The following is a 10,000-nucleotide window of genomic DNA, read 5'->3' on the forward strand; positions in this document are numbered from 1 at the left end:
AATTTGGGCTATATGTAGCCTAATTGACGCCCAAATGTATGACTGTACCTGGTGCCTCTGCCTAATCAATTAATCAATCAATCAATCAATCAATCAATCAATCCACACATGAGTGTATGACATACAGTTGGAAATTGAATGTACATTAAAAATCCAAAGGTTCACCAAAATGTAATGTCACTTATACTCACTTCATACTCTCATGTCACCAATAGTGTAGCCAGCACTTCAAACAGACAAATAAAGTCAAGAAGCAAAAACCAAGCCTTTAAGTTAAAATGAAATACTGAGTTGCAATGTCAGAAATATCTGCACTGGATCTCTGAATGAGTGAACAAATATACATGTATGTATAAATGCACAGTGCATATGAATGAACGAGTAAGTTGCCCTAAAGGGCGAGTTCGCGTGCACACATCCGCCTGGGTGACGGCAGACTGCTGGGCGAGTGCTGGCGCTTTGGCATGGGGGGTCAGATCAACATATGGAAAGAATTCTGTACTGGCCATAATATGGAGCGTGTCTTCAGTGTACAGGGTTTGATGAGGTCAGATCAACATATTGAATGTTAGAACAGGCCAACTCCATATATGGAGTCTAAGGGTGGCAGTGGGGGCAGTGTCTTGAGTGTATAGGGTTTGATGAGGGGTGAGGGCCCAGGGCGGGCCGGGCCTTAATTTTCGGGCCTATTGAGAACACTAGTTTTCGCCGGCTGCCAGGTGCGGCTGCACTATTAACTTTGGGGCGGGCCCGTCTAGAGTTTGAATGGACAGGTATCAGTTAAAAGGGAGACATCGAAGAGGAAGGACGAGTGGGGAGGGAATGGAATGTCAGAACATGTTAGCTCCATATATGGAGATCTAAGGGTTTGAGGTTTGAGATCAGATGTAGCGTTGCTGGCCGGCTCCAAATATGCAGATCTATAGGTGATGATCCTGTCTTCTACATGTATGGCTATCCAGGGTTTGATGAGGTCAGTGTCGTAATCTTCATATATGTGACGTGTCACAGGCGTGATGTCACGAGGCGTAATGGACAGACAAGTTATGACAACCATATATGGAGGCGTGACCTGACAGACGGACGGACAGGTTTTGCAAGTTTTCATAGTAATCTGCGACCTGTGGTCGCAATAATAGGTGTGTGTACAATTTATCAACAATGAATGAATATAGTTTGTGTACAGTCTATACTAGGCTATACATAACGTAACTGTGATGGCTGTTGCCTAAATTAATCTTCAGTTGGGGGCAGTTTAGAGGCAAGCATGTCTGAGGTAGTTTCCATACCTCAGCTCATCCACAGTGGAACACTGAACACGTTTCTTGTTCTTTCTGTGGCCAAACAAAATGACTTTGTAACATCTGGCTACAGGCAATTACTCCTCAAGATTTGTTGTCAAACCAAAGTGACTTAGCCCTTTCAGTTCCGCCAAATGCTTGTGTTTTTTTCCTATTTTGAAAACCAACAAAAATAAAATGTATCTTAATCCTGTACAAGTGTACAGTATGGCGGCCGCATTAATGAATGGCTGCTGAAACTATACAAGAGCAATACAAGAATATCAGAGTCATCACACATGATTCATGTGTGTCTTGGCAAGGTGGGTGGTGGCATGTATGTCGGCATCTTCTTGAATACTCATCAAACTGTCTGGGTTCTCCATGCGCTGTCCCTTTCTTTTGTTTTGGTTTCTTCTGAAGTTCTGCATCTGAGCTGGTTGTGTAATTGCAAACAAAAGCTGAAAGTACAGCCTTATTGCTAAGTACTGCTTGTCAAGTACTCTACCTCCTGGAATTAGATACTTCTTCTTTGGGCCTTGACATCACATGCTGCTCCACGTCTTTGTCTCTCTTGTAGCTTGATGGAGTTTTAGTGGTCATATCGGTCAAAGAACATATTGCAGCACAAGAGATGTTCCCCCTCTCCCGATAATAGCAGAGAAGATTAATTTATGAACACGTGCCATAAGAAAATGTGAAATCCTGATTCATTTTAGACTCCATACAATTAATGCAGATGTTCCTGTTACACCAGGTGGCTCACATTCACAACTGACTTTATCTTCTTGCCCAGGTCAGATTTGGAGGTTTTTGTCATCCTGCCAACCTCATAGAGCACAGCAGGTGGAGGCGGAGCAACAGCCAACCTCATAGAGCACAGCAGGTGGAGGCGGAGCAACAGCTAACCCACCAGACAACACTTTCTTCATGACACATTTCTTTGGCTTGAAACTTCTAGACGTCTCCTGAAAAGAAGAAAGTCCATCCAATGCTGTCCAGACATTTCTTCTGGTGCAGTGCTTTCATGTCTGCAAAAAGTGAATGAGCATTTTCTTTTCTTTGGTTCCAAGAAGCTCTTTGTTGTTGTGCCCTTTGCAAGGCCCTGTGTTGAGCATCTTCAAGGAAACAGGACAAACCTTTTGCCAAGGTTTTACCAAACCTTCAGAGACAATGTGACTAGTGACAATGCATCTTAATAACACTATCTAGAATCTAGATCAAAGAAGTTTGGCTTTTCCACCATGTTGATCTAATCTATGAAACCCTTGCAGATGTTTTATGTAAACCTAAAAGGATTTGACTTGTGTCATAAAAACTCACAGGCCCGACTTAACTTACAAAAAAGCAGCTGCAAAACCTAGAAATACAAGTAGAGTTTGTGTAGCCATTAGATCCCATTCCGTGCAGAAGCTATCAGCCATCAAGTCAGCACTGTTCAATGAGAGCCGGTTCCCATACTGACCCTACAGGATACAGAGCCTTATCAACAGGAAAAGAGGCATCCTCAGACTGCCCTCAAAGAGTTTGAAACGGGCTTTGCGGCCATTAAATTCTCCCAGGTGGCCTCGCCGTCTGCCAACACAAGCTATGGCTGATAACAGTATGGATGCATGCTAGCAGCTCTAGGTGAATGTCTTAGTAAAAGCAGCAGCGGTTCTCATATTAGTCCACATACTGGGCCTTCCCTCACTTAGTTCATACTATCAAGGAATACTGGATCAACTGCAAAAATAGTCGGAGACCATTACACTTTGTATTGTAAAATAGTTTATTACATGAGCTCATGGAAGATGTACATTAAACACTGGTCAAATTGTTTTCTGGCAACCACAGAATGAGAACATATATAGTACATAAAGATAAAGGGGGAGTTTGTGTCATAGGACCAGGCCGTACTGAAAACAATAAATACCAGGCCTGTGCAATGGCATCTTGACTCTATAATGTTCAGATTGCCAGAACATCAAAAAGCTAAAAGTGACATACATAACATAAAAAGACAGATGGGTCTAACAGTGAATGTGAGATTATTCAACAATACAGTCAGATCTGGTATGATATGACGGATACTCTTGCGTGTGCACGCACACGCACGCACGCACGCACGCACGCACGTCGCACGCACGCACGCACGTCGCACGCACACACGTCGCACGCACGCACGCACGCACGCACGCACGCACGCACGCACGCACGCACGCACGCACGCACACATATACACACACACACACACACACACACACACACACACACACACACACACACACACACACACTCAAGCCCCCATGTATGCTGACTGGTATTCACAGTCACACATTCATACACACACCCAGACACTAGCACAGAGCTGGGAAACCACCTCCTCCTATAAAGACTACACCCTTCCTTCCCTCGAGACAAGTAGGTTAAAGTGAACTCTTAAACACTAATCAAATTAAGTTTCCTTCTGATTCTGAACACAGGGGAGACACTTGGAATTATGCGATATAACATTTCCCACTGGACATTCAGGCTAATTAAACAAACAAAGAATCTATAACTCATGGTATTGTGAAACCAGGGCCTTTGAAATCTTCGTTATGATGCTACACATGACGAGGCAGATTCTCCCCATTCCGCCACTCCTATGGTAGTACTGTAGCAATGCAGGGTATATTTAAAAACAAACCAGTACACTCCACTTCAAAGTTGTATGTGTCATCCTTTAAAGGTCGGCAGTGACTTAGGTCAAAGTTCATCTAACTTGGACTATAAGTAAAATGTCAGCAATGCACTTCCTGTGGCTGCCATCAGTCACTCAAAAGGGAAACAATGGTGCTTTTGTCATACAATACGTAAGCAATGTTATTTGTACCCCTGTTTGGTGCACATATCTATGGTTAGCATTAGGACCTTCATAAAATAAGGTGCTCTCTTGTCTCTGTGTGTTTTGTGACAAAGGAATAGAATCCTCTTGATACCGATGCTTTAGAAGCTCGGCCTCTGATAATTACACATCTGTAATCTTTGTGTACATGAAGACATGTGAGGATTACTGCATGTGAGTGTTGTGTTTTGAGTACACACAACCATCTCTTTACTAGATACTGCTATATAAGAATTATGTGCTGACCAGTTACTACTGGCACTTTCTGCCCATCTGTATGCTCCTTTGCCACACATAAAAAAGAAGCTGACATCTTGACTTTGACCGTACTTGGTACTAACTGCTCCTAATATTGAATGGCACTGTGGTGATTTACAGTAGCTGGTGAATAAGTAATAGTAGCTACAGTAGTTGTTGGATCCCCTGCCCATCGAAAACTAAGTTAGGATCTTCTAGAGTAGACCTACATAAGTCAGTGTGGTCTTTATGGGGGCACGAATTAGAACTAATCTGTGCCTTCCGCGTGCGGTTATAGGGTTAGGGTTTGGGGATAGGGTTAGTATGGGGCTCTATGGTCGGAATTTTGGGTAGTCGGATTTATGGGTGTCAGATTATTGGGATGATCATGTGCATTGTGCATGCGTACATTTGTGTCACACATTAAGGTTTTTTTTTGCAGACTGCACGATTTTCACTAAGTGCAATGAGGAAATGAAAATTGTAATTATTCTGGTATTATTATTATTAGTCATGAGTGAGTTAAATTGATTCTACATATGCCGGGGCAATTTAACACATGACATCTGTAAAATCTAAATTGTTACAGTAATTTTCCGGTAAGGGCAGCAGCTTCTGTTATCACAATCATTCCCTTTATCTAGCAGTTATAGAATGGTCTCACGTTGTAGCCACACACCACCACACATACTGTACATGGCCCAACATTTCTGACACAGCCAGAACTCCATCATATACTGTAGCCTACAAAAGCATGGATAGTCTTAGATGGCTCACCTTGACCCTTGCCAGACATGCATTTCTTCTGGGACGGCTAATATTGTACAGTGTGTGGTCGCTATAATTACATTTTTTAATAACGCCCAGCTTTACTTTAATTGTTCTGTCTAAGGCTCCACTGTTAGTTTTGCATGATCTCAAATCCTTCCTCCCATGCATCTTTCCACTCTGTTTTTGCCTCTTCTTTCTCCCAGGCCTTTGTTGCATCCCTACTTTCTCTCCACTCCTTCCCAAAATAAACAATCTCCATATTGAGGCATGCCAGCTATTTGTTAAAAAAAAGAAAAAAGAAAAAAAAGACACTGTTCTGACTCAGGTCCCTGAAGGGAGGCGAGGATTACAGATTTAGCCCTTTTTGCAATACTATCTCACTCTCTGTTTTCTTGTTCTTCTTCTCAACATGCTCTCTTGAAACGCTCTCACAAGCTTTGAATTTCTCACTCTCTCAGGTCAGATGAGGAGCGTGTTTGATTCCTGGGATGACACCCAGGGTACACACTACACAGCTCAACAATGGGACTTCATGCTCCTGCTTGACTAGCCTATCATTTAATATTCATCAAGTCTTTAGTTTGTCAAGTAATTTCACTGTACGCTCTGAAAATACTCTCAGTTAAATTAACATAGAGGTTTTTGAGGAGCGCTAACCCCCTCCTATGCATGCACAGTTTTGTGTGTTTGTGTGTTTGTAGCACGGAATGTGATTATTTGATTTGCTGATGTATGATGATGTATCGCCCCTCACTTCACACGAGTGTGATTTTTACAGTGTAGCAGGGATTAGTCTGTCAAATAGCTTTACTTTATCAGGTCTTGTTTCCTTTTATCAAGTTTATTTTCAAATATACAAATATATGTGACGAAAAAGGACTCCTGCACATCCAACAAGACCCGTGGGAGGTGCAAGTCTAGTTAGCAGGCATAGACATCAAAAAGGGATAAACCTTCCAAGGAAGGGACTGCACACTCCAGGGAACAAAGACGGACAACTTACTGCATCAACTTATTTATTAGCACGACGCGTTAGCACCTGACGAAGCTCACGGCGAAACGCGTCGTGCTAATAAATAAGTTGATGCAGTAAGTTGTCCGTCTTTGTGTGCAGTCCCTTCCTTGGAAGGTTTTTCCCTTTTTGATACAAATATATGTATTAGTTTAAGCAAATTTGAAAAACAGAGCAGACACCCTCCCCCCAACATTGTTATTGTTGCAGTTAAAATAAATTCAAATCAGGTAAACAATAAAAAAAAGAAAACAAGATGAATAAATTAGGGTACATAGTTATACACAGTACATTCATAATATCTGTCAATCTGAAGCAAAAATATGTAATAAATGGCTGCCAACTGTTGAACCTCTGACTATATATTAAAAAAACACATAACAGGCTATTTAGGCTTTTGATTGATTGATGAATTTATTAACAGATTTGAGAATTAGAAGTATACATTTCAAGCACAACTCAATACAAAACTGTTAACTGTGGACGACACCATAAAGTATTACAATTGTTTAGGGCCCACCATGTTCAATTCATCATAACAATTAGAGACGTACAAATATACTCTATATAGCCAAAAACAGGAAATCATCATAGAGGAGGTAAAAAGGGAAAAAACAAACATATACAGTGAGGGGAAAAAGGGGTGGGTGGAGGATTCAGGTTTTACGGGGGCCAGTTTCGAATTGTAGCCATCCGTAGGTGCCCTTTGAGAGCGGTTTTGAAGGAGTCAAGGGATTTGCATGTCTTAATGATGGTTGATGTTGATGTTGGTAGGGTGTTCCACATTTTGGTGGCATAGGAGCGAAAATAATTTAGTCCCTTGTTTGTGCCGAATCTGGGCTGCACACGGTTTGTTGAGCTCCCTCTGGTGTTATGGGTGTGGACTTTGTTGACATTAAGGAAGTATTTAGACAGGTACATGGGTATCTTGGCGCTGTATCGAATCTTGTGGACCAGACCCATTGCAATATGCCTACTCTGTCGTCAACCCTAAGCCATTCCAGTCTGTCAAAATGGGCAGGGGTGAGGTGGGTTTGAGGAGTATGAGGCCAAGTAGTAACCTGACCAGTTTGTTTTGGGAAGTCTGGAGCCTTGTCTTAAGGGCCTTTGAGGTGCTGTGGTACCAATAAGAGGTGCATGCATAGTCGTAGAAACCTTGTACTAGGGCTCCTGTTAGGGTCTTCAAGGCCACAACAAGCTATGTACAGAAGGAGGGGCTGGAGATTTAACAAAATTATGCGTTTTGTTATCAGTGTGGCAAACACTGTATACTGGTTAAAAGTAGAACATTTGGAGCTCCAAAATGGCTATCTGGGGCAAAGGCTCTGGACGAACCGTACAAATCCCTGACAACACTGTTGTAGTCCAAAAATGTACCAATTTGGGGCAACACCAATGTGAGTGTGATTAGCTGGTGAAAGGGCACATCGATCACATTTATCATCACTGCCCGGATATATATCGCAGCAAGTTTAGACTTGTAGTAATGAAGTCTATGAAAGATATTAAATTGAATGAGGCTTAATCTAGCACAGGAAGTTGAAGAATTAAGCCGATCAATAGTCCCGACCCATCATTCATCAGAAAAAACTTCACCCAATTCGATCTCCCATTTGTTCCTGTTCCTGACCAGAGGGCTTGTATCAGGTTTTTAGTAGGAGGTCATAGGTTACGCTGTCTAATGGAGTCTTATTGTGTGTTCCCCTACCATTGCCTCCAAGTCCCCAAGGCAATGCCCTCTCCCTCCCAAATTCCAGTACATTACATTTTAGTGGCAAATCGTTATCTTTACAAAATAACACTTTTTAAGTAAAGTTATCTTTGATACTCGTGTTTTGTGAAGTTCTTCAGATGTACTTTTCTCTTCACAATAGGGAGCAAATTCATACACCTTAGTTAACCCATTAATGATAAACAAATGGTGAATTAATGTATGAGTTAATCATTAACTAAGCGCTAATTATGTGTATGAATTTTCTCCCTATAAGTTGTGACCAATTTTCTTCTTAGTGATATCAAATGGAACACTGAAATGAAATGAAATAATTCAATAGTTCATCATACTGTGTTACTATTAGTGAAACACTGACTTAGGTTGTACATGTTATGTACAATTCCATCATGTGAAGGTCTTATGAAATAAATAAATTAATACATTTATTTATTTAGCTATTTCATTCATAAAGCTGAACTCATATTTTGTCAGTGTCGCTCACTGAAAATAAATCTGTTTCAGTGAGTGACACCATCATCGTACGACTACAAATGCGTTGGGCTTTAGAAGCCTGTACTGTGTGTTAGTTCACAGTGTCAAGTCTTGTTGTCTCTTCACATTTCATTAAATAATGATATATTATGTCTCTGTCTAGAGTTGTCATCACTCTCCTTAGATCAACATGCATAATGCAACCAAGCACCAGTTCTCAGGCCTCTGCCTGGCTGGGGTTATGTCCCCTTGAGACGCAAACACATCACGCGTGCTCACACACACACATGCACGCACGCACGCACGCACACACACACACACACACACACACACACACACACACACACACACACACACACACACACACACACACACACACACACACACACACACACACACACACACACACACACACACACACACACACACACACACACACACACACACTTGAACGACACCGTGGCGGCACACTCCCATTTTGGCTTTAGCTTATCACAGAGTCAGACGTGTTTGGAAAAGCTACTCCTGATTAATGACTTGAATTTGACTTTTGTCTGAGGACGTGGCTTCCTAATGAACTTGGAAGTGTCTGTGTGTGTGTGTGTGTGTGTGTGTGTGTGTGTGTGTGTGTGTGTGTGTGTGTGTGTGTGTGTGTGTGTGTGTGTGTGTGTGTGTGTGTGTGTGTGTGTGTGTGTGTGTGTGTGTGTAGTGTGTCAGGACTGGAGATAGGACTTTGTTTCATTATGAAGTCTGTTTGTGTCCTGTTGTACCCGTTGGTTGAGTATGGGTTCTGAGCTCTAATGACACACAGGGCACTGGGGGCACGGTGACGCAGGCGGTAGCGCTGTGGCCTGAGTCACAGCTGGAAGGTTCCGGGTTCATGTTTTTGAATCTGTTAATTCTGTTTCATTTATATTATTGAAATGCCTAGTCATTGGTCCGACAAACGACAACCCACCTCAAACCCTAACCTAACCATAACCGCAAGCACAGGAGCTGTGCATGTCGGACTAATGCTCCGTCGGAATTACACGCGGTCCCCGTATGAACACACTGCAGCCAGCATGGCCTACATTCAATATAAAACAACATAGACATCATATGACACACACTCAGACATCTCTCACTCACACAGACAGACAGAAAACACAGTGATGAAGTTCAGGAAGGTGCTCACAGTAGGTGCAAGAAAGACCTATAGCTACTATCGTCCCATCAGAAGCAGTTTATTGTTTATGTGGCTATCCTAACCTGGCTGAGTCATACCAAAGACTATACAAATGGTACCCAATGCCTCCTTGCTTGGTACTCAGCTTCAAGGGTTGGATTGGGTCCTGCAACATATCGTCCAGGGGTGTACTTTTACATGAAGCCACGGCGCCGCCTCACGCTACAGCCTAGCTCCTGACCTATGGGTCAGTGGGCCACATAGATTTATAACATTGTCAGGTACAGAATTAGGGTTGGTAAAAATAGTATTGAGCTAGGATTTAGGAAGCTATCTAGTTGTAACTTATCTCAGATGGGCTATGATCTACTACGTACTGTACATATGGTGGTGCTAAATTTCTAACCCTATAAGATTTTATAGGATAACAGTACTGCTCTAGTATGAATTATGCTCT

This window comes from Electrona antarctica (genome assembly GCF_951216825.1).
Source record: "Electrona antarctica genome assembly, chromosome: 22".
Lineage (NCBI taxonomy): Eukaryota > Metazoa > Chordata > Actinopteri > Myctophiformes > Myctophidae > Electrona > Electrona antarctica.